This window comes from Euphorbia lathyris, chromosome 8 (assembly GCF_963576675.1).
Source record: "Euphorbia lathyris chromosome 8, ddEupLath1.1, whole genome shotgun sequence".
NCBI classification, from domain to species: Eukaryota; Viridiplantae; Streptophyta; class Magnoliopsida; order Malpighiales; family Euphorbiaceae; genus Euphorbia; species Euphorbia lathyris.
Window position 1 is genome coordinate 1,812,916 of NC_088917.1, and position 8,683 is coordinate 1,821,598.

The window sequence follows — 8,683 nt, forward strand, 5'->3', positions numbered from 1 at the left end:
GTGTCTGAAATTGACCCAAATTACCAACGTTAGGGGTAAAATTGTTCTTGGCTACAAACGTTAGGGGCAAAATTGCACCATTTTAGACGTTAGGGGTAAAATTGCTCCTGACCCAAAACGTTAGGGGTATTTTTGCACCTTAACCCATATATATATAAAGAGAAATTTCTACGAAAAAAAAGAATTAAAAGATACAAAGGATTATTATTAAACAAATGAACATAATCTAAGCTGAGACATAAACATCTATAAAATAGAAAAATTAAAACATAAGTAGCATTAAATTCCACCACTTCAAAAAGTTCTAGTTGATCTTATCAAACAATAGATCAACATGCAAGAGGAACAACATTATATTAACTACATCGCTAAGTTTCAGACACAAAAATTCAATATAGAAGTCTAGTTGATACTATGCTAAGTTACATAACCTTCCATTGGCGTGCTTTCTCGAACTCAATAATGTTAGTAATCTCAAGGTCCATGACTTTCCGTGGTACATTAAGCTGCTTTGGCCAATGCAAAAGAAGAAACCTTAAGTTAAAATCAAATAATTAAGAAATTCATAAAAGAAAAACACAAGGAAAATAAATTGTATATAGCTTAAAGTGACACCAACTTCTCTTTTTCGAACACATATTGCTTTAACTGAAATAATAGATACAAGAAATAAAAGCAGAGTAACCATGTAAACATGAAACATGACATAACATTGTGTACCTCATCAAAAATCATGTAATCCCATGTGTAACCATCTTCACTTTCCTCATCAGCAAGGTAGCCATCTCCCCGTAATGATTTTAAGTTGTTCCGCACAATATCATAAGTTGCAAGGAGAACACCTTTGTCCTGTAAATCAATAAAATGATGGAATCAACAACCAAGAAGCTAGGGAAACCAGTATAAAAAATTCACTTAAAAGCAAACTCACACATCATGATATAAAGACATTTTAGAAAAAAAAAAAAACTTCAAAGAAACAATAATAATCAATTATTTGCTTCATAAGGTGGATTATAAGTTATAACAAAACATTTAATATGCATTTGAGAAAATATCATATTTCAACTTAACTTCAATGGCTATCAACCCAATTCAAGTGCCTAGTTCAACAATAAGAGTAAAATCTAGATTTGTTTCTTCCTACCAATTTTCTTGCCATATCATCAGGAAATTCCAAAGCATTATATTGAGTAATCTGAAAAAGGTGCAATAATATCAACAGACAAAGCACCAATGCAACCTGAAGCATGTAATGCAGTTCATATTCCCGAGATTTTGAAGAGGTTTGGAAGTATCTATATGGAAGTAAAGCAACAGTCAATATGTATGAATGAAATTTTGAGCTTCACATTATACCATCTCCATTTAAACATAGCCTTACTCTCTAATTTTCTCAGAAAGCCCAACAATGGAAAGTTCTTTTATAGAATGAAAAAGTAGTATTTTAGAGGCCACAATCGATGCCCTCTTGACATAGTTATCACTGTGCCTTATGCCTTTTCTTTCAATTTACATATTCGAATTCCCAATGAAACAAATGGGACAATACAGTCAGCAATCTCTGCTTTCTGGCATTGCCTTTGATGTTAAAAGGTGGAACAGTTTAAAAAAAATAAACATGGGATAAGACATAGATGATTCCATCTAAAATTAGACCAAAAGGCAATAGAACCTAAATAATAGCACAGAACAATTTCATATATAGCAAACCAAAAACTCTCCTAAACATATAATTGTTAGTTAAGAATATTTAAAAACTAAAAACAAAATGCAATAACAAATAAATGATGAACTGAAATTGAGTACCTAGAGCATGATGGTAACGCTTAAAGTGCAGCGATTCCATCATTATGGATCTTCCGTTTTTCTCAGTGCACAGATCGTCCTTGTTACCCAAATTGATAAAGAACCCGTTCAGTTCAGAGATTCGGCTTCCTAATGAAACCAATCGGATAATACAATCTGCAATCTTTGCTTTCCGATGGTCTGACAAAGCCCTGGTCCAGTATTGCATTTGAGGAGCAATATTTAAAGACAAGACTATGTCCGGATCCAAAGCAATTCATTTCACGCCGAATCCGAAGAAACCCTAGAAAGTTGGAAAATGAAGAAGAAATTAGAGATAAATTAAACAGAAGAACGAGACGGGAAAGCAAATAAAGAACAGAGGATGAGTGATGAAAGAGAACATGAAAAAGAAATAATAATCTATTTTAGAAACAGCAAAAGACGATCCGAAGAAACATTCCAGTGAATAACCATTGCAACACCGCAAGCCATATCAGAGTTCCTGGAATGACAAAGAAAGGTGAGAGGGAGGCGTAGAAGCTTGACATAGAGACTTTGAGAATAGTGAGGCAAAAGGATGCAGACAACCCTAGAAACTTTCCTAGACGGCACCGTTTTCACAACTACCTGAGGGTTTTGAATTATATGGGTAAAAGGGTAAACTCAGATTAGAGGGTAGCATTGGAATAATTGGTGCACAATATTGCATTAATAAATATTCAAAAATTATTTTTCTAAGAATAGATTTTATTATAGAAAGATATACTCGTATTCTAAATGCAAAATAGACAAAGGAAATTAAAAATTAAAATATATTTAATGAAATTAAAATTCGGTTTAAATGATTTTTATTGTATGTGGATTTAATATCACGTTATCGAGTCGTGAATAATTTTTTCACCACTAATTTTTATTTCAACTTAAGGGAGAAAAAAAATGAGAAAAAAAATAAATATATAAGTATATTATTATTATTATCTAACTCCTACAAATAAATGCGTAGGAGAAACAATTAATTTGTAGGAGATTGTAGGTAAGTAATGGAGGGAACCTTTCCTCCAAAAATCTCCTACAATATTTTAAGTTCTGTAGGAGACTTTGTAGGAGAACTCCTACAAAACACGTTTGTAGGAGAAACCGTAGCTCTTTCTTATATTTCCTACAAATATAAATTTTGTAGCAGATTTCCGTAGCAGATCTGTGTTTTTCTTGTAGTGTCTGCCACAAAATACATGTTTTTGGGGCGTGATATTTTGCCACAATACTTCTATATTTGTGGCGAGAAGGTTCGCAACAAAAGAACTTGTTCTGTGGCGCTAAGATTTTGCCACTATAGACTATCGTTGGTGGCGTTGTTTAATTCCTCACTATAGAATATCAAATTGTGGCAATTAATTTTGTTAGTCACTAAAAACTTTAGTGTCGCGTTTCTAGTGGCTAAAATTATATTCGCCACAAAAGGCATTAGTGGCGCATTTTGAGCCTTTTGTGGCAAAAAAATTCTCCACAAAAATTTGTTTTTCTTGTAGTGCATGTAATAGAATATGTTTATGGAAATATATCATTCAAATTATTATTTTAAACTTGTGTATATAAGTATCAAAAGTGATGAAAAAGTAACATGTAAAATGTTACTTTTTACCTAAAATTTTAAACCGTGTCTGATTAGTCCCCTAAACTTACTTAGTAACTGCTTCTATTTGCAGAGAAACTATAAAGTTGTTTATATAGTGTAATTTGAATCTTGAAGGACTTATTTGAATCTATTAATTAGTCCCTAGAAATTCGTTTTGAATGATCCGAATCTAATAATGTGCATATAGAGAAATTCGTTTTTTATTGGTTAACCTTACAAGACTTTCCTTATTTTGTACCTCTTTTTTGGTAAAATTCCACTGTCTCCTTATTTTGATATTTTTGGACTTTGCCTTAGATTTTCCTTCTTATATTATATATTGTATTAGATATTCCTTAATTTTGCTTCTTATATTGTATATTGTATATGCACTGTTAATATCTTCCCTAATTTTCTACTTAGATATTCAAAGCCTAAGAAAACTAGAAGTAAATATATTAAATAAATATAAGGCTTAATACATCAGTTACCTCTTAAATTTGTCCAAAAAGATTGATTGGTCCCTAAACTTACACAGTGTCTCAATAGCTTCCTAAACTTGCTTAAAGTTTCATGATTAAGTCGCTAAATCTATAAAAATACCATAAAATTGTACAAAATAAAAATTTAATTTGATTTAAAGACTTAAAATCACGAATTAATCCTTTATTTTTAAGTTTTGAATTTTTTTACCGATTTAGGCAAATTGCAATGTAGGTCAATTTAAACAAGTTCATCAAGCCAATGAATCACTATAAGGAAGTTCAGGAGGGCCAATAGGCCATCTTAAAGAAATTCAACTGGTCAATAGGTCATTTAAAGCAAATTGAGGGGCTAACGAAACACTGTATAAGTTCAGGAAGCCAATCAATTTTTTTGGAAAAGTTCACGGACCTTTAATATATTAAGCCTAAATATAAATATAAAGAGAGTTACTAAATAGGAGCATTACATTCTATAAATATACCCCTATCTAGGGTTAGAGCTTGAATTCGTAACCACTCAATTAATCATATTAATTCTAATTTGAATGCAATTCAACACAGAATTAATTTGGTAATTAATTTGTATTTAATTATTGCAATTGAATTATATGTACAGATTATAGGAATAAAAATAACTGGCCGAATTAAAAAATGGGTCGGCCCAAATGTATATCTCAATTGGTCACTTTTGAGGATGAATATCTCATTCAATATTCGATAAGACATTTTAGACGTTATGGATAAAATTGATCTTGACCGTAAACGTTAGAAGCATTTTTGCACCTTATCCCATTAAATAAATATAAATATAAAGAGAGTTATAAATTTTAAAATATGATCGTTACATTCTATAAATATACCCCACTTTAGGGTTAGGGCTTGAAATTAGAACCTTCACCTTAATTTCCCAATTCCTCTCCTAATTTTTGGGAGATAAGAAATTGATCAAGATGAGAGAGAAACAAGTAGAAGTAAGAACAGAAGAAGCATCAGGAGATTCATCAGCTTCATCTATGATGGTGAGAATTGTTGGCTATGGAGAGTGCCTAAGGAATCATGCGGATAATGTTGGGAGTTACATTTTAGACGGATGTGGAGAATTTATAGCTGGTGATGGAGAAGAAGGTTCTGTTGCTGTACTTACCTGTGCTGCTTGTGGTTGCCATAGAAGTTTCCACAGAATAGAATTCGAATGGGGGGATTAATTCAAATTATAGGGTTTTAAGCATCAATGGAGGTTAATTAATTACTTAATTTACTGTTTAATTACTTTTCTTTGTTAAGTTGGGTTTGATTCTGTTTTTTATTCTATTACTTAATGGAAGAGTGAATTTGCTGGTGAAATTTAGGTCCCCTTTGGTACGTTGTAATGGGTATTGTAATGGAATGTCTAATTACCATGTTTGTTTAGTCATATCATTTTTGTACCTCTTTATTTTGGTAAAATGCCATTGTTTCCTTATTTTGATTTTTTTGGATTTTGTCTTCGATTTTGCTTCTTATATGATAGGGTTAAGGTGTAAAAATACCCTTAACGTTTACCTCTAACTTTTAAAATTATGCAATTTTACCCCTAACATTGATAATTTGGGTCAATTTAAGAAATAATTCATCAAACTGTCTGCTCGGCATGAATCTTATCATCTAGACTTCACACGTCATTTTATCAGTAACAAATAAGGAACAAAAATATCCGTGTTTTATAATAGTGTCTGAAATTGATCTAATTTATCAACGTGCGGGGTAAAATTGCTCTTGGTTTCAACCTTAGGGATAAAATTACATGATTTTAAACGTTAAACGTAAAATTGCTCCTGATTCAAAATGTTAGGGGTATTTTTACACCGTAACCCTTAAATAAATATAAATAAAAAGAGTTATAAAATAGTAGCGTTTTATTCTATAAATAAACCAGGGGTTTAGGGCTTGCAATTAGAACCTGCAATTAATTTCTTAAAAAATATACTGTCAATGTTGCGAGTTGGAATCTATTATTAAATCACCTAAAATATTAAATCTTTTATTTTAACAAACTAATATGCACTTGGTGGAGAGAAAGGAACAAAATATCTGTATTTTACAATAATGTCTGAAATTGGTCAAATTTGACAACGTTAGGGTTAAAATTGCTTTTGGCCGCCAACGTTAAGGCGAAATTGTAATATTTTAGATGTTAGGAGTAAAATTACTCATACATGACTGCAAACGTTATGGGCATTTTTGCAACTTATCCCATATAAATATAAAGAGAGTTATAAAATAGGAGTGTTACATTCTATAAATATACCCCTCTCTAGAGTTTCATTTTAGACGGATGTGGAGAATTCATTGCTGGTGATGGAGAAGAAGGTTCTGTTGCTGTACTTACCTGTGCTGCTTGTGGTTGCCATAGAAGTTTCCACATAATAGAAATCGAATGGGGGAATTAATTCAAATTATAGGGTTTTAAGCATCAATGGAGGTTAAATAATTACTTAATTTCCTGTTTAATTACTTTTATTTTCTTTGTTAAGTTGGGTTTGATTCTGTTTTTTATTCTATTACTTAATGGAAGAGTGAATTGGCTAGTGAAATTTAGGCCCCGTTTGGTACTTGTAACGGGCATAATATTTGAATGTCTCACTACCATGTTTGTTTAGTCATATCATGGAATCATTAATGCATCACTCAATTTTTCTTTACAGATTTATGTAATGGGCATCACAAACAAAATGGGTATGAATCTTCATTACGATTGTTCCTTGTATTTTTATTACTAATGGTGAAATACGGAAAAAAATACATGAAAACATTAAAGCGAAAAAAATTGAAAAAGAGAAAAACGTGAAAAAACCAAAAATGAGAAAAAAACGGAAAAAACGCTTACATAAGCGATAAGGTGATATCTTTAACATTTACAGCCATGAACAATTTTAAATATTGAATAAGGTGTATAAATACCCCTAATGTTGACCTCCAGAAGCAATTTTAGCCCTAACGTCTAAAATGGTGCAATTTTACCCCTAATGTTGGTAGTCAAGAGCAATTTTACCTCTAACGTTGTTAAATTTAGTAAATTTGAGAAATAATTCATCAAACTATTTTCTCGGTCATGAATCTTGTCGTCTACACTTCACATGTTACACGTTTTTATAACTAATTAGTAACAAATCATAAACTTATGATTAGATAGTGAAAAAAATTAAAAATAAAATTAAAAAATATATTGTCAATTCCAGTATTGATCACATGCACCTTAATGCGCATGTAGAATTTGCTCATTCACCGTTAGATATAGACTTATTAGAATCCTAAGGTGGAGATTCAAAGCATCCTGAGGCTTAGATTTAATATGCCTATATCTAACGGTGAATGAGCAAATTCACTTGCTCATTAAGGTGCATGTGAATATTCCTGTTGTCAATTATACGAGTTGGATAAAAAAAATCAAAAAGTTTGTCATATTTATAAATATTAATCTCCAATTCTATTATTAAATCACAGAAATTGTCCTAACTTGTCAATGTTACAGGTAAAATTGCACTATTTTAGACTTAAATGTAAAATTACTCCTGACTGTAAATCGTAGGGGTATTTTTGCACGTTATTCCTAAATTTTAAACTAGGAGCGTTACATTCTATAAATATACCCCTCTCTCTCTAGGGTTAGGGCTTGCAATTAGAACCTACACTTTAATTTCCCAATTCCTCTCCTAATTTTGGGCACAGAATTGAAATTAATCAAGATGAGAGAGAGGCAAGTAGAAGTAAGAACAGAAGAAGCATCAGGAGATTCATCAGCTTCATCTATGATGTTGAGAATTGTTGGATATGGAGAGTGCCAAAGGAATCATGCGGATAATGTTGAGAGTTACATTTTAGACGGATGTGGTGAATTCATGGCTGGTGATGGAGAAGAAGGTTCTGTTGCTGTACTTACCTGTGCTGCTTGTGGTTGCCATAGAAGTTTCCACAGAATAGAAATCGAATGGGGGGATTAATTCAAATTGAGGGTTTTAAGCATCAATGGAGGTTAATTAATTACTTAATTTCCTGTTTAATTGGGTTTGATTCTGCTTTTTATTCTGTTTAATTACTTAATCGGAGAGTGAATTTGATACACAGACTGCAACAATTGCTGTACTTGCACAGAAACTTCAATAGAATAGAATTCGAATTTGGGTTAATTTACTGTGTAATTACTTTTGTTTGTTCGGTTGTGGTTAGTGGGGAATAGAGGATTGTTGGATTAGATGACGGATTTTACTTGTGGTGTGTAAAAAAAAAAAAAAATATTAAATTGAACTTTTTAAAATTAAGCTATATTGTGTTTAAGATTATTAATATATAGAAAAACTTATGTCTAATAGAAAAAATCGGATTTAAGGAGGACCTAATTGGAAAAAAACTAGAAATTTGGATTTAAGAAATGTCCTAACAGGCAAAAAAAAATTAGAAATTTGTGTTTAACCAGGGAACGTTTGTATGGTGTTTGATGAACACGAAGATCAGTACTGTTAATCCTACGCTTGCAGAAGCTTTGAGCCTGAAAGAAGTCCTTTCTTGGATGCTTATTCATTTTAACTCTGTTGTGATAATTGAGATGGATTCAAGAATTGTGGTTGATGCCATGTTGAAGGAAGCTGGGCCTTTCACTGAGTTTGATTTAGTTATTTCGCAGTATAAAGAACAAGTCCAACAAATTGAAGTTGCTAGTTTCTCTTTTGCTTATAGGCAAGCGAACGGTGTTGTTCACACTAATAATAATAATAGAGATTCAATATGATATAAAGTACGAAGTTAATATAATAGT

General features: G+C 31.5%; 1 long non-coding RNA gene across 1 annotated transcript; it reads right to left on the reverse strand.

Moving 5' to 3' along the window:
* Positions 1 to 222: 222 nt before the first annotated feature.
* On the reverse strand, positions 223 to 2,387 carry LOC136203534 (uncharacterized). Its single transcript, XR_010674889.1, has 3 exons — positions 1,810 to 2,387; positions 721 to 849; positions 223 to 506 (listed from the first exon to the last, which is right to left on the reverse strand). It is a non-coding gene; the product is annotated as an uncharacterized lncRNA (long non-coding RNA).
* Positions 2,388 to 8,683: the final 6,296 nt, after the last annotated feature.